Genomic DNA, 16311 nt, shown 5'->3' on the forward strand with positions numbered 1-16311 from the left:
GAAAGAAAACTGATCCTGGGCCATTTAGGAGATGTGCAAAATGCTTCTGTTCCTCTGTTACATTTGGACCATGGAGTAATATGTGAAGGTAGAACTGGCTGAAAAAAGCAGACAAAAAAGGCCATGAGAGATAAGGCTAAAAGCATTTTTTGTGCAGACCTGTACTATACAGGGTAATACAAAGAAAATAATTTGTATTGGCCTGATTTGCTCTGATATTTTTTGTTTTCTATTATTTTCAGAAGTAACTCTCTGTTTAAATGAATCTGGTACCAAGTATGAATATTACTTGGAGGACTGAGAGTGTCAAGGGCAGGGCAGAGAAACTGCATAGAACTAGGTACGTGTACAGGAACAGGGTTTGGCTTTTGACATAGAAATATCAGTCAGTTTAATAAAGGAAGAAATTTCAGCACACGAGATCTGAAACATGAAAGGCTGCGGAAAAGTTTAAACCAAGAAGTAGATAAATCCAAGCCTGTGATGGTTTAGGGGTTACCCCACCCCCCCACACTTCTGAATTTGTCCCAGCTAACTCAGACGGACCCTGGGAATATAGATGAAGCAATTTATTTACAGCTAGCAGAATTTACAAGCAGCTATTTACAATATATACACTTATATACAATTATATACAGAAATATACAAAGGATAAACAATACAAAAGCACAACTCCCCTCCCAGAAACCTGAGTCCCCAGGAGGGGCTCTCAAACCACCCCAACACCTCCCCCCAGCCCTCTCAACCTTACCCCAGTTCTCAGGAAGAAGAGAGGTGTAGCCAAGAGGTTAGGGAGCAAGGTTAGTAGGAGCAGGGTTAATGAGATGTGACCAGGTCTAAGGCAAAAGCAAGAGTGAGAAACAAAATGGAGAAAAAGTCTTTCTTCTTCCCAGAGCTCTCAGCGTAACTGTGAGAGAAGTTGACATCAATTGTTTTCATTTCACTGCCCATTATCTATTTCTGTTACCAAAACATTCTAGCTTGCTTCAAACTAGCACAAAGCCTCACCATCACAGACTTCTTCAGCTTAGATATTTTAGTGAAGCATTTATCCTTGAAGCATTTGTACTTGGCTTTGATGAGTCCACACCTTGAGCATTGTGTTCAGTTTTGGGCACTGCAATACAGGAGAGATGTGGAGGTGCTGGAGTAAGTCCAGAGGAGGGCAACAAAGCTGGGGAAGGGCCTGGAGAACAAATTTTATGAAGAGTGACTGAGGGAGCTGGGGCTGATTACTGTGAAAGAGGAGACTGAGGGGACATCTTATTGCTGTCTGCAACTACCTGAGGGGACATTGTGGTGAGGCTGCTGCTGGTCTCTTCTCACACATAACTGGATACAGAACAAGGAGGAATGGCCTCAAGCTGCCCATGAGTAGGTTTAGACTGGACATTAGGGAAAAGTTTTTTATGGAGAGAGTGGTGCAGGAGTGGAATGAGCTGCCCAGGGAGGTGGTGGAGTCACAGACTCTGGATGTTTTTAAGGGTTGTTTGGATGTGGTGTGTAGAGATAATGATTTAAGGTGAATCTTGTAGAGTAGGGTTATAGTTTGGACTTCATGATCCTGAGGTTCTCTTCTAGCCTGGATGCTTCTGTGATTCTGTGATCCTCATACGCAATACTACTGAAGCTGTTCTTCTATCTCAACTGGTGAAACTGAGTAAAATCAGAGCTCTCAAACAAGGTGATTGTTTTAGTAAACAGTCATGAAAGGAAATTGTCATGAATCTGAAGCAGTGAGAATTGATTGAAGACTCTCTAGATATAATTGCACTTAACTACAGTAAAGAGTTTTGTACGATAGCATAGGGAAGACTAAACTATGAAGTCAATCAGTGTTGTACAGGGAGCAATGAATAAAGCATTAGTTTGACTAGCAAAGACAAATGATACTTATGTGAAACAGAAACAGTGTAGGAAAGGAATGTTAATCTCTAATACTTCAATTGTCAGTATTGCAGATGTAAAAAAATCTTGAGAGGTCCTTTGGGATCTTTGGCATTAGAGCTATGCTGTTAATCCCCCTTGTCTGCAGGGCAATTAATTATAGAATCAGTAATGGTTGGAAGGGACCACAAGGATCATCCAGTTCCACCCCACCTGCCATAGGCAGGAACACCTCACACTAGATCAGGCTGTCTAAAGCCTCATCTGGCCTGGCCTTAAACACCTCCAGGGATGGGGCTTCCACCACAACCTTCCTGGGCAGCCCATTCCAGGGTCTTCCCACCCTTATGGTGAAGAATTTCTTCCTAACATCCAGTCTGAATCTACCCATTTCTAGCTTTGTTCCATTTCCCCTAGTCCTATTGCTACCTGACAGTCTAAAAAGTCCCTCCTCAGCTTTCTTGTAGGCCTTTCACACACTGAAAGGCCACAATAAGGTCATCTCAGAGCCTTCTCCTTTCCATACTGAACAGTTCCAACTCCCTCAGTGTTGAGTTTACAGTTATTGGGGTGTGGAGGAGCGAGTTGTGATTTGATTCATTTTTATTTAGGACAGAAGATTCCAGCTGTATCCAAATGCTGTTCATGGTGTAACATACATGTTTTTTCTACTGCTGCAGAAGAAATGAACATAACTCAGATGTGTATGAAAATGTCTTTCTAGTTTTAAGATTTTTTTTTCCTATTGCTTTTTGTACTACTTCAGTGTAAAAATCTAATCTCTTGTATTTTTCCAACATGTAATTTCTTTTGGTGGAACTTAAAGTGGGTGGAAAATTTGCAAGAAGTGAACGTATTGGAGTGTCCAATGTAGTCCATATTTCTTATTCTATAAAACAAAAGTACTTAATGTTTATTTTGCTTAGCTAAAATTGAGAGGGAGTTGTGGAGAAAGCTCTGTGTGACTCGTGGGCATTGGCAGAACGTTCAGCTTGAAATTTAGTCACAATAAATTAAGTGCAGTGTTAACTACTGTAACCTATGTTAGCTGGCAACTGTCTTGGTTCTAGTTTAAATTTCCCAGAGAGTAAAAATATAGCTAAACAAATGTCAAGGTCCATAGAACAGAGATTAACAATATCTCTGTCCAGAGGAGCAAGATCTCTTATAAATTTCTGTGTTGTGAAATGAAGGTGCAAACAAGACCATAGATCACCACCAAACTATTTATTAAAGGATAAAGTGGAACAAAACAGAGAGAGAGAGAGGGAACAAAGAAAAAACAAGAGAAGAGGCAGGGAAGGAAAAGAGCAGGGATTATATTACCATCAGCTGAAGATGGGGAAGGGGGGAGAGAGAGATATGGGTGCATGGCCCAGGGATGTTCTTCTGTGGAGTTTGTCAGGAGTTCTGGTGAAGTTGTACCTCTGGAGGTCCGGAGGTGGAGGTGCTGGCAGGTATTGCTCATGTCTTTTTATACAGTTTTTTAGATTAGTGTCCAGGTGCAGCTCCCCAGGAAATCTTCCTGTGTATTCGTGCATTCGCAGGGGTCTGGTGGCGGCACTGGGGAGGGCCTCTGCCCCCTCTATGCACCACTTACCTGTCCATACCTCAAATACACATCCCTTCGGGGTATCTGATGTGCATGTCGTGGGCATCCAAGCCAGGCTGAGTACAGGGAAGTGCACAAATTCCTGTTGATTTGCATCTCTGAGCTTTTGGCCAGGAACCTGGGCAGAGTCTGAGAATTCCACAAAGGTGCTGTGTCCCTGTTGATTAGCATCCCTGTGCATTTGGCCAGGCACCTCAGCTGACCCAGAGAGGGTAACATAGGCAATCTTTATCTTTGGCAATTTACAAAGGAGAGATGATTCAGGCCCTCACACAGAACCAATACAATAACAGGATGCCTTCCCCTCTCCCCCGGATTTTGGAAAGAAAGGAATCACATGTAGAGAGGAAGAGGGTAAAAAACCACATCCAAATAAATAGTCTTGCTTTGATTTGGAAGTTAAAAGAAAAACACTTTAAAAGGTGTTTAAGGTAGGGGAGTTACAAAGAGGTATAAGGAAGGGAAAACAAGATACAAAAATGAATATGCAACCAGATTGATGGTAAGGGGTGGAGGTAGAATCAGGAAAGGTTTGTGCACCACGTGGAAGGATGGCCACATGGTAAAACAGGAGCAGCAGCAGAAACAAGGGCTGGTGCTAGCAGGTAGGGAGGTGAAAGAGAGATAGGAGCAGTTTCTGTGCCTTTATAGGGGCCCTAGACAGGAAGTGGGAATGGGCTAACCACTACAGCTGGGGTCAGGTTCAAGATCCAGCCCCAGGAAGGAGTCAGGAGGACCTGGGGTCAGGTTCAGACCATTCCTCAGGAGAGTTAACTCTTGCAAGCAACAAAGGCAGGAGAGCTTTCAAGAAAGTTAGGTTGTTATGCGAAGTAAAAACAGACTTTCAAAGCAAACTGGTAGCAAGGTGTCTAAATGTTTAATCACTGGGTGTAATGCACATCTGCGTGCTCCAAAACTATTTCAGTCAACTCTCTAATCAGCTTTCAAGAAAAATATTCCTGTAGAACTGTGAATGAAGGGATATCTTAATTTTCTAGTCAGATTATATGAGTAAAGCAGATGAGCAAAAATTGTTCCTTTGAACTTTCTGGTTAATTATGCTGGATGATAGATAAGATACTCACTAGAGGATGTAGAGTCCTGCCAGTGCCAGGTTTGTGTAAGTGAAAATTCAATGACAATATTGAGTTTTAATTGATATGCATTAACTTCTCCCTGTGCTGACAAGAACCGTAATGAAACATATCCTTGTCTCTAAATTCTAGGCTGCAAGCCTGGGAAGTATTTATACCTGTACTCTGCCTCAAATGTTGCAATGACTTGAAAGGTTGTGGGCTGTTAGTGCAGAATGGAGATGTAGAATCTAATTGGATAAATGGCCTCACTTAATTTGTGTGATACCTGTATGAGATCATGCTGTTGATGTTTGCATGGGACTGTGGTATGCAAATATAACCTTGGTCACCAAACTGGAAAAACATGGACTTGATGAGTGGAGCACTCACTGGATAAGGAATTGGCTGGATGGTCACTTCCATAGAGTGGTGGTCAACAGCACAATGTCCACCTGGAGACCAGTGCCAAGTGGTGTCCCTCAGGGGTCAGTGCTGAGACCAGCGTTGATTAACATCTTTGTCAGCGACATGGGCAGAGGAATTGAGTGCACCCTCAGCAAGTTTGCAGATGACACCAAGCTGTGTGGCACAGTTGACTTGCTAGAGGGCAGGGATCCATCCAGAGGGACATGGACAGCCTGGAGAGGTGGCCCCAGGCCGACTTCATGACATTCAACAAGGCCAAGTGTGAGGTCCTGCACCTGGGTCAGCACAATCCCAAGCACAGATTCAGGCTGGGTGGCTAATGGCTGAGAGCAGCCTTGAAGAAAAGGACCTGAGGGTCTGGGTTGATGATCAAGGCCAGGTTAGATGAGGCCTTGAGTGACCTGTTCTCGTGGGAGGTGTGCCTGCCTATAGTAGGTTGTTGGAACTGAATGATGTTTTAGATCCTTTCCAACCTATACCATTCTATGAAACTTCAAATCCACCCCTTACTCATATGGGCTGGATGAACTGTATAACAGATCTTGGTTAATTTGGACCTTGAGAGATCTCAGAGTGCTTCCTAAGTAGCTTAACCCTACCAAAAAGAGTACAGATAAATTAATTGCCATTTATCTTTTAGAAGCAATTTCATACTTATTAGAATCTTTCAGACAGGGACATAGGAGACACAGAGCCAAGAACAAGGGAACCATGATATGTGTGAAATAAGGCTCCAAGAGCAGGTAAACCAGCTCCGAAGTTTAGTCTGCTAACAGCTTCTGCTTTTTGAGACCCTAACAAAATGATGTAGAAACTAACAGCACGGTAGGATTCTATTGTATATGTGGATTTTAAGCTTCAGGGAAGGACTGTCTTACACTGGTATCTTCAGAAACCTCTTCCAAAGCAGTTCTGTGTCATTTCATTTTCAATGCATTTTATGGAACTGTTGTGGTAGGCCTGCTGGCCCCAAAATAGGTTTATACATGTCCTGCCTTGCTTAGGCATGTTTTTCTGCTCCACCAGAGAGGCGAGCTCAGGAAACGGACACAAAAGAGCCTGGAGCCACTGAGTCTGGCCTGCCCAGGGTCCTGTGGTGTAAGGTACACACACTTAGCTTGTGCCTGCCCAAATTAGGGAAAAGTGAGCCTATGGCTTTGCCTAATATGGTATCTTTTGGCCAACTACCATCCTGATTGGCTATTCTTGTGTCCAAAGGGCAAGTAGTCTCAGCCCACATTGATAAAAGGAATTATGCAGGTGAGCAATGTGCTTTTGGTTCACTGCTTTGCTTCCCTGCTCTTTGCCGTGCTCTCTCTGCTGTGCCCAGCCATGCTACTATTGTGTACTGCCTTATTGCTTGCCTGGTAAACTCCACTGCTGCGAGTTACCAGGAGCAGACCCTGGATGCCTGCACGTGACCGGCCTGTGTGGCCAGTGTGATGTCGCACTGAGACTGCACCACATCCTGCCTTCTGCTCCTGAAGGTCCTGCTTAGAATTCCTGGACATATATACAGATTGTCCAGAAGAAGCCAGGAGACAAGGTCAGAGATTGTCTGCATCCTTTCCCCAGAAACTGGGAAGATTCAAATCTCAACATCCAACAAGACAGAGTCCCCTGAAAGCATTTGAGCATTGTCTGGACTGTGGCTAAGCCCCTGCGAGTGGGTAATAATAATTTGTGAATAAATGTCTAAATGCACCTTTGTAATTCTCCACTGCCTTCTGCCATAGAGCAGAAAGAGCTCCTTGAGCCCATCTACTGGGCAAGAAGCATACCGACCACAAGTGGCAGCATACTGACCACAAGTGGCATTTGATGGTGGGAATCTTCCAGTTCAATTAATGTTTAAATATTTTGCTGGTTGTTACTAGATCTAGATATTATCCATCGAATGTTTCCATGACCGTGTGTTGTGGAGGCAGGAATTAATGTGTGGCTGAGTCAGGAACTTTTATACAAAAATATTTTATTTTCCCAAAACCCGCCCCCAAACTATATATACAAAGATTAATTTAGTTTAATTAGCAGATTCAGTTGCTTGGGAATATCTACAGGGATACCATAGATAATCTGACTATTTTGGAAGTCAGAAGTTGGAAAAGGCTTTGGCTATTAATTAATAGCATTTTCTTACTAATAAAGTTGAGCCGAAATAACTCACGATCAGGCTGGCTTCCTCGTGCGGTCTGTCTCTCTCTCGTTCCCTTTCAGCAGCTGCAGGTGGACCATTAAGGGTTGTTAGGCTTACAAAGGGTGTCAATAGGTGAAGCAGTCTTTGAAGATCTCTCTGCATCCAGGCGAGGCAAGAGTGGGGGAACTCTCAGGCAAGCATGAACGTCCAGGCAGTAACTAACTCCAAGTGGGACAAACTCCAAGGCGGGAACCCCAAAGGCGAGAAGCCCCCCAATACTTATACCCTTGCTAGACAAAGGGCAGAGTTACCACTTCCTTAGGCGGGAAAGGCACAGCCAATTCCAGTCCGATTCCAGCGCGGGTACTGCACGGGGCACTCCTCCTGTGGGCAGGACCCCTTTGCTCATCCCCATTCACGCCTGCAGGGCAGGTGGGGGGGGGGGGAAACCAGGCGGCTTTCCTCCTCCCATTCGAGCTACGGAGAGAGAGGAATTTAGGGGTATACAGGACTCCAGGACACCATATAAGAACCAAAATATTATTAAAATTAGTGGCTGGGCTGGCAAGAGTTCTGAATAGCAAAAGTAATAAACAATATTAATTTGGGAAAATACAATTAATTTCCCCTCCGCACCAGGAACAGAGGAATGGGATATGAACTAGATATGTATTCTTGTTGTTTTGATAAATGTATTTTTTCACTTCTTTTCCCTCTTGCTCTGACCTTGGAAGTTAGGAGCTGGTTGTGCACAGCAGAGTAAAATAAATTCTAAAGAGCTATTTTTATTAGGGACTGTTACAGTGTGTGTTTCCCCCCCAAGAAAGGGGGAGGGAAACTTTCTGGCATTGAGATTTTCTCTCTGTAGCAGACTTGGCACATCATTTATTTGCATTCGGTTGATGTTTGAAAGGTTTCCTTTGCAGAAGGTGTCTGGAAGCTTTTCTTCCCTTCAGAGTTTAGACTTTGTAAATGCTAATGATTAGCATGTGAGGGAAGGGGTTGCTGTATGTCTTGTCCCCTCTCCTTCCCAATCTGCCAGTGAGAACTTAAGCCACTTACTGTTCTTTGAGTTTTCTTCCTGAAGACTTGCTTGGTAAGGATTTCACCATTTTAACTCACTTGATTAGCTGCCATAAGCTCAGCTACTTGGGATTTTTTTTTTTTTTTCATTTCCTGGAGCAGCCACAAAGAATACAAGCTGTGTATTGTGGGAAAAGTACTTTCTTTTTTGTTTGGTGTTTTTTTTTTAAACCCAAACCAGCAATCAACAACAAACCACCAACCAACAAAGCTACCTTGTAATGTGATTGGAGAAATTCTATTCTTAGCTTGCTCACTGTACTGGTTGGCATCAATGCTTTGCAACAAATTTGTGTGGTCAGGATCAATACTAAGAATGTGGATGTCTAAAGTGTGTAAAAGAATCAAAGGTCTGCAAAGATCCTGCAAACTCAGGAAAGAATGGTAGAGATAAAACATTTCCTGCTTTTTGAATTAATTTCATTTGAATAATACTCCATTTAAATGATACTTTGGGTAAGGTTTTTAATGTACCTGTGGTTGATGACTCACATTTTTAGAGATCAGGCTCTACTTCTGCTGTACTAAATTAAAATTTTTTTGGCCTAATTTACAGTCTTAGACTGTAGTGCATTGAGTTGGATATTGGTTAAAAGCTCTACTGAGACAATGAGGGTTAGGAAAAGCATGATTAAAATAGATTTAAAAATGCTCATTTCTTCACAAGCTGAAACTAGAAAGTATTACAGATGCTTAGTACTCTTAATATTAAAAGCAATACCATATAAGTTATGGACTAATATTAAAAGTAATGGGCACAAAGTGATTAATTTTATTCTACAAATACTTGTGGGTAAGTTGCCTCCAATCAATTCCACATGGCTAGGGTACAGAGTGAGCATCTGATGTGAGAAGTGTTGAGCATTTCCAAATAGATGCTCCAGCTGTGGACTTGGGCTAAGAAAGCTGTTAGGCAGTTTAAAGGAGGAGATTTCAACCCTTCTAGTGTACTTCATTCTGTGTCTTGTAGCATAAGACAAACTGATAGAGAAAAGCAGTATGTAGGTCAGTATAAAAGTCTAATTCAGTCCTTTGGATTCAGTATTTCACAGAAAAGTTCAGGTTGGAAAAGACCCTTAGGATCACCAAGTCAACCAATAATTCTACAAGGTTCACACTAAACCATATCCCAAATCACCACATCCAGACCACCTCTAAATGCAGTCAGGGCTGGTGACTCCTCCACCTCTCTGAGCAGCTCATTCCTATGCCAGACCACTCTGTCCCTGAAAAAAAAATTCCTAATATCTCTCTAAACCTACCCAGTCACAGCTTGAGGCCATTCCCTCTTTTTGTGTCGCTATTCACCTGTGAAAAGAGAGCAGTAGCAGCTTCTCCACAGGGTCTTTTCAGGTAGCTGTAGGCAGCAATGAGGTCTCAGCCTCCTCTTTTTCACAAGTGTTGTTTTTGTGTTCTGTTTTGTTTTGTTGGTTTTTTTTTTGTTCCAGGCCCTAGTATGTAGTCTAAACCTACCCAGTCACAGCTTGAGGCTGCTCCCTCTTGTTCTGTCATTGATTATCTGTGAGAAGAAACGAGCACCAGATTTCAGTTCCTCAGGTTAAGAAATGTGCAGTGAGTACTGACATCTAACATGTTGGTGAGGAAGCAGTTGAAGCTATGAATTGTTCTCTCCTTTTTAAAGTGATTGAGACAAAACAAGGCACCCAATTAGCATTTTTCCCAAGAGGAATGAGGAATCCATAGTAATTGCAGAGCTAGAGACTTAGTTAAATTTTTTATGCTGAGTTCAGATCTTGTTTTGTTTGCTTCCAAGTTTCTTCAGACTGATTTATGAAGTAATGAACTCGGGTGTATTATTATTTTGTTTTACTGAGTTGATATGTTCATTGCACACCTGCTCAAACACAAAAGTGTCACGCAGAGGCTACTATTTCCTATTCCTATTTGAAGCCAGCACTTCAGATGCAGTAACTGAGTCACGGTAAAATGAGAAGGTGTTTTCATGATCCAGTTCAAATGTAGTAAAATATTTTCAATTGCACCTTCATGTCTGTGTGTTTTTGTGAAAGAAGCTTTGATATTTTGGAGGGCTGCTCCTGCCAGCTGAGTGGTTCACTACTACATTCATGAAAATCAAGTGAAGAACTGTGAGAAAATAATCATACCACAGTTACATGAGTATGTTCTAAGATAAAAGAGAAATTGCTAGTACCAAGTAGTTAAAATAAACCCAATTCTTTACAGTGAATTTGGAAACTTGCCTCACACAAGTTTCTCTTCCAAGAAACACAATGTTAAGCCATAGCCTCATCAGAAATGGATGAAATCAACTTGGACAGAACACTACTTATTTGCTAGATCTGAGAAGAAGTGCTAGAGAACAGTTCATGAGGAGCAAAGAACAAGTTTGAGTGCTAGACAGAGCGGAGGACTTCAGATGTTACTCATCCTTGAACAAACACCTACTTAACTGCTACCAGTTAGAAATGGTTGGTATGCGACATGTGGCTTAAACTGTTGTCTCTGCAACATGCTAGATGTTGGTACTGATAGCACACTGTTTAGGCTGAGGAATGGAGATACTAATTCCAAACAGTTGGACTGAATTTCTGTGCTTATCTGTGTGATAAATATATAGAATCATATGTTTGATCCGATCAATTCGTGGCAAGAGGTCACAGACAAGGAGGAAGGGGGGGGGGGGGGGGTTTGAATGTAACTGCATTCCTGCTTGCACCACCATCTCAATAAGCTTAAAGATAAGAGTAATTAGATTGACAAAGGAGGGAGGCATGTGGAAGAGATAGTCTTTTGCATATTTAAATGGAAATGCATTCCTCCTGGTGCCACCTTTCCTGTATGAGCAAATAGAAGAACCAGGACTTTGAAGTTCATGAGGAAGACACTTAAGCAAGACACCTTACTTCATCAAACATTACCAGAGGGACCACCGGATAAAAGGAGGCCTGTGTGGAAGAGACATCTCACATTCCTAAGAACTGATAAAGAAAATCCAACCTTTTCTTAGAACTTAGTAAATATGTAATAGAATAGGGTATAAAAAGAGAAAGCTGAAGGCAAAGGGTGTGCGTTGGGGTAGATCAGAGTCTCTCCTCGCACCCAGGCCTGTACATTGCTTGATTCCTGCAACTTTATTAAAGCCTTAACTTGCATGAACACCAGTTTGTGCCTGTTAATTATGACATCTGCATGCTGCTTTTCACCATTAGCATCAGTTGCCTTGAAGTTTGTGTGACTACACTCAGAAGGAAATGTGCAATTCTCTGCCTCTGGACCAGTGATGCCATGTCTGAAAAGACGCAAGTGAATTCTCATGTTGCTTGTCCTGTGACTGATCATGTGATAAGTAAAATGTACATTCTAAGAAACCCCTTTCAGTAACAGTGCTGTAACTCAGCACCAGCCAGCTGTTTCTGGAGACTTTCAAAACCCTCCTGGATGCTTTCCTGTGTGAACTACTCTAGGTGATCGTTCCTTGGCAGGGAGATTGGACTCAATGGTTTCTGGAGGTTCCTTCTAACCTCTTGTGCTAGTTTGAAGCTAGCTAGAATGTTTTGGTGAGAAGAACTAGTTTACAGGCTGTGAAAAGGAAACAGTGGTGATGTCTACTTCACTCATAGGCTTGCTGAGATGTATAAGAACAAGAACATAAATACAGATAACAGAATCATTCTCTGTCTGGGCTTTGGGGCTGCACTTCTCTCTAACCTAACCTGCTGTCTGTGTGATTAATCCATCTGCTTCCTAACCTCCCTGGCTGACCCTCCAAGCTACCTTGAGCATAAGGCAAAGTCTTGGATAAGGTAGAGGGGTGGGAGGAAGGTGGAAGGGTGATTGAGAGCCCCTCCTGGGGCCTCTGTTTTTTGGGAGGGATGTTGTATTTCTGGAAACCTATAGCTTGTAAGGGAATTCATAGAACAACAGGTTGGAAAGGACCTCAAGGATCATCTAGTCCAACCTTTCAGGGTAAGAATATAGTTTACATGAGATGGCCCAGAACCCTGTCAATCTGGGCCTTGAAACTGTCTAATGTAGGGGAATCCACCACTTCCCTTGCGAGCTTCTTCCAGCACTCAATAGTTTGAATGATGAAAAACTTTTTTCTAGCATCCAGTTCAAATCTTCCCAGTGTCAACTTGTCCCCATTACCCCTGTCTTTACCATGTGACTCCCTGTAATAATGTCCCTCCTCATGATAGCTGCCCTTTATGCACTTGTACATGGTTATGACTCCTCCCCTAAGCCTTCTCTTCTCAAAGCTGAACAAGTTCTCTCAGCCTTCTCCACAGTGCCACTCTCAAGCCAAGTGGCTCACAATCTGAGCTGCATTCCTGGGTTATGTTACTTGCTTTTCCTCTAGAAAGTGTATATTGTGCATGCTGAAGGATCCTAACTTTGGAAGGAGTAATACTTCTTAGAAATATGGAGGCCACATTGCTTGTGGTACCTTTTGCTATGGGGTTTATTTTCAGAGGTTAACAATGATATGTCTGTGGATTAGATTTCAATATTAACATCTGTTGTGGAGGCAGGGAATTAATGTGGCCGAGTCAGGAATTTTATACAAAAATAGAGTTCTTTTATTTTCCTGAAAGCCTGCCCCCAAAACTATATACAGAAATTAATTTAGTTTTAATTACCAGATTGAGTTCCTTTGAGAAGATCTACCGGATGCCATGGATAATCTGACTATTTCAGAAGTCAGAAGTTGGAAAAGGCTTTAGTTATTAATGAATAGCGTTTCCCACTTAATAATAAAGCTGAGCCAAAATAACTCACGGTCAGGCTGACTTGGTCCCGCGGCCTGTCCCTCTCACTCTCTTTCAGAAGCTGCAGCAGGGTAGTTAAGAGGTACTCAGGTCTGCACAAAGGACGTTAATGGGTGAAGCAGTCCTGTGGAGCGCTGGGCTCTTTCTCTATCCAGGCCAGGCGAGGGGGAGGAGAACTCTCAGGCAGGCACGAATGCTCAGGCAGGAATGAACTCCAAGGCGGGAACGAATCCAAGGCAGGAACCCCAAGAGCGGGAAGTCCCCCAATATTTATACCCTGCCTAGACAAAGAGCAGAGTTACCACTTCCTAGGCACGAAGACCACAGCCAATTACAGCCCGATTCCAGCATGGGCACTGCACGGGCAGCCCTCATGCTGGAAGGGCCCCTTGCCAGGAGGGCCCCTTGCTCTCCTGCTTCACACCTGCAGGACAAGGCGGGGGGGGATGGGAGTGTGTGAAACAGGTGGCTTTTTCTCTCCCATTCAAGCCATAGAGGGAGAGGAATTTAGGGGTACACAGGACTCCAGGACAACATCTGAGAGTTTTATGACTATGTTGCCTCTCTTCCAAGTCCTCCTCAATTCAGTTTGCCTGATTAAGCCTTACAAAGAAATATGACATTTTTTCTTTTGAGGAAATATTTGATGGGCATAAGTAACTTCCTTCTATTTAGGACCATGTTTTGTGTAGTGGTTCTGGGCATCCCACACACCTTCCCCAAGGATTCACCCAGACTAAACTCAGCCAGCTGGAAGTTATGGAATGAAGCTTTATACACTTACAGCTTAGCACAATTTACAAGCGTATTTATACAATATATTACATATATTTACAACTATATGCAGTAATATACAAGTTAAAAGTAATACAGAAATGCAAGACCCTTCCCAGCAGCCAGAGTACTCAGTAAGAGCCCCAAATCACCCTCCCACCTTCTTTCCACCCCCTCCCTTTATCTCAATCTCTCTTACATGTAGGGTGAGCTGGAAAGGTCAGCAAGGGCTGTTAGAAGCAGAATGATTGTTTGGGAACCTGCAGAAGAGTTAATAGGGCAGTAGCCATGCAGAAACTGACTTATCTTCGTTTGTGTCTGTGTTGTCCTATGTCCCAGCAGAATGAATCAGTAATATAGACATAGCCTTATTTTCTTTTTCACAGCCAATAATCTAATTGCTCTCATTAAGATATTCCAATTAGTCTCAAACCAGCACTTTTTGTGACAAGGAAAATAATCCTTAGGATTAGAGAGAAATGCTATTAAGCCAAGGTTATTACTTCAGGAAAAATTTAGACATTTGTAGAACCTCAGGAGAAGTTGAGTAGTGTTTATCTCTCTCTTCTTACAGAGCAGGATCACAAAATGAAGACATGAAAGTGAGTTGCCAGTCAGGTGACATTCCTTGCCTTACAACTTCCTATTTGACAGTTAAATGTGTGGCTTTCTGCCTGTCAGTATCCTATTACTCTTTGGTGATGAATGTAGATGCTTTAAACAAAGATCATGAACTGTTAGATTTTCCTAGATGTTCCACATCTGAGGAAATCATGGTCTCAGCTTTTCCTTTCAGCACTGCCCTTCTCAGCAACTCCTTGCTGTGCTTAAGTCAGACAGCTTAAGACCTTTCTTGGACTTGCTACTAAGCTTGATGTACAGATTATGAAACTGAAAAAAGTAAGAAAACTTCAGTCTGGAGAACAGAGCCTGATGAGCAAAAGCAGTTGTCTTATTCAGCAAATTTACCTTTCTGATTGCTTGACCCATGATTTAGTTCTTCATGTTATAATACAAGTGATGGAACATTCTTGTGATAGCAATGAAAAGAGAAATTCTTCAGTACTGTAATATTTGGTATCCTCAGTGTCTCAAGGGCACTACTTTTAGAAGACTTCCAATTAGCTTTTTGCCAAAACCAAGAGAATTGTTTTAGACATAACTTGAAGCCTTTCAGCAGGAACTTTTTAATCTTACTTATAAAAAAAAATATTAATAATGAAGTTTCACTGTTGGGTGACTTCTTGACTGATGAATTTGGGCTAGAATTTGATCCAGGTTTATTGAACAGCAGAAAAATACTATAGTCTGAATCAAAGTTTTGATTTCAAGGTATGTTTTAGAAATCTCCTAAACTAATTCAAGTTGAATGATCATAAAATCAGTCAGGGGTGGAACAATCTATGGCAGAGATTTCTTCAGGATAAGACTTGATTCCTGCATCAGTTTCAACAGGTAAGCTTTTCTATTGCTGTTGCCTGGCTGTACAGAGCAGATAATGTTTTCTTTTCTCTTTGCTTCCCTGATTTTCCAGAAAGCTAGCTGTAGACACATTGTGTGGAGGGAACAGTACTGCAAACACTCTTAAATAAGAGGTGCCACACAAATTTAGTGGAGATTGTGCTTGTACTTAGTACAAACTTATGTTCACTACTTGATATGCAAAAGAGTAAAGATTGTAGGATTAATGAAAATGAATTGTAATATTGTGTTTTCTGTCAGTCCAAAACTCATTTTCTGGCAGTGTTCTGAAGGCTTACCTTAGAAAGGTCACATGTTGCAACAGACCAGTTATTTAAATGTTATGTAGAAAAGTCTTATTTAAGACTTGGGGCTCTGCAGTGAAATTTGGAAGAGACCTCCAAGATCGAGTCCAACCTACCACCCCACCCTATCCAGTCAACTAGACCATAGCACTAAGTGCCTCTTTCCATCTTTTCTTGAACACTTCCAGGGGTGGTGACTCCACCACCTCCTGGGCAGCCCATTCCAATGCCAATCACTCTCTCTGTGAAGAACTTCCTCCTAACATCCAGCCTATACTTCCCCCGGCACAACTTGAACCTGTGTCTCCTTATTCCATTGCTGATGCCTGAGAGAAGAAACCAACCCTCACCTGGCTACAACCTCCCTTCAGGTAGTTGTAGGCAGCAATGAGGTCACCCCTGCGCCTCCTCTTCTCCAGGCTGTTTATAAATTTTTCTCCAGGTTGCTTATAAATCTGTTTATAAATCAGTCAAAACTTCAATGTGATTTATAACCACTTAACTTGTTCTCATCTCATTAAAATGAACCTGAAGTACGAAAGAAGGGAAGACATTGAGTGAAAATTGCTTACTAGCTTTAAGCTAGAGAATTTGAAATTACTTTCCAGTAAAAATATCTCTTGCAAACATAGCTAAATGATTTGTTAGGATTGAACATATGGTCATGCTGCTGGAAAGTGGATTGCAGCTGGGGTATTTGGAACTAACAGTAGAAATATTTTTACAATGTGTGTGTAGAAAACTGTATCAACTTGTATAGGGTTAACACTCCTGGGGGAGTGACCCTGAACCTGACCCT

This window comes from Pogoniulus pusillus, chromosome 2 (assembly GCF_015220805.1).
Source record: "Pogoniulus pusillus isolate bPogPus1 chromosome 2, bPogPus1.pri, whole genome shotgun sequence".
Lineage (NCBI taxonomy): Eukaryota > Metazoa > Chordata > Aves > Piciformes > Lybiidae > Pogoniulus > Pogoniulus pusillus.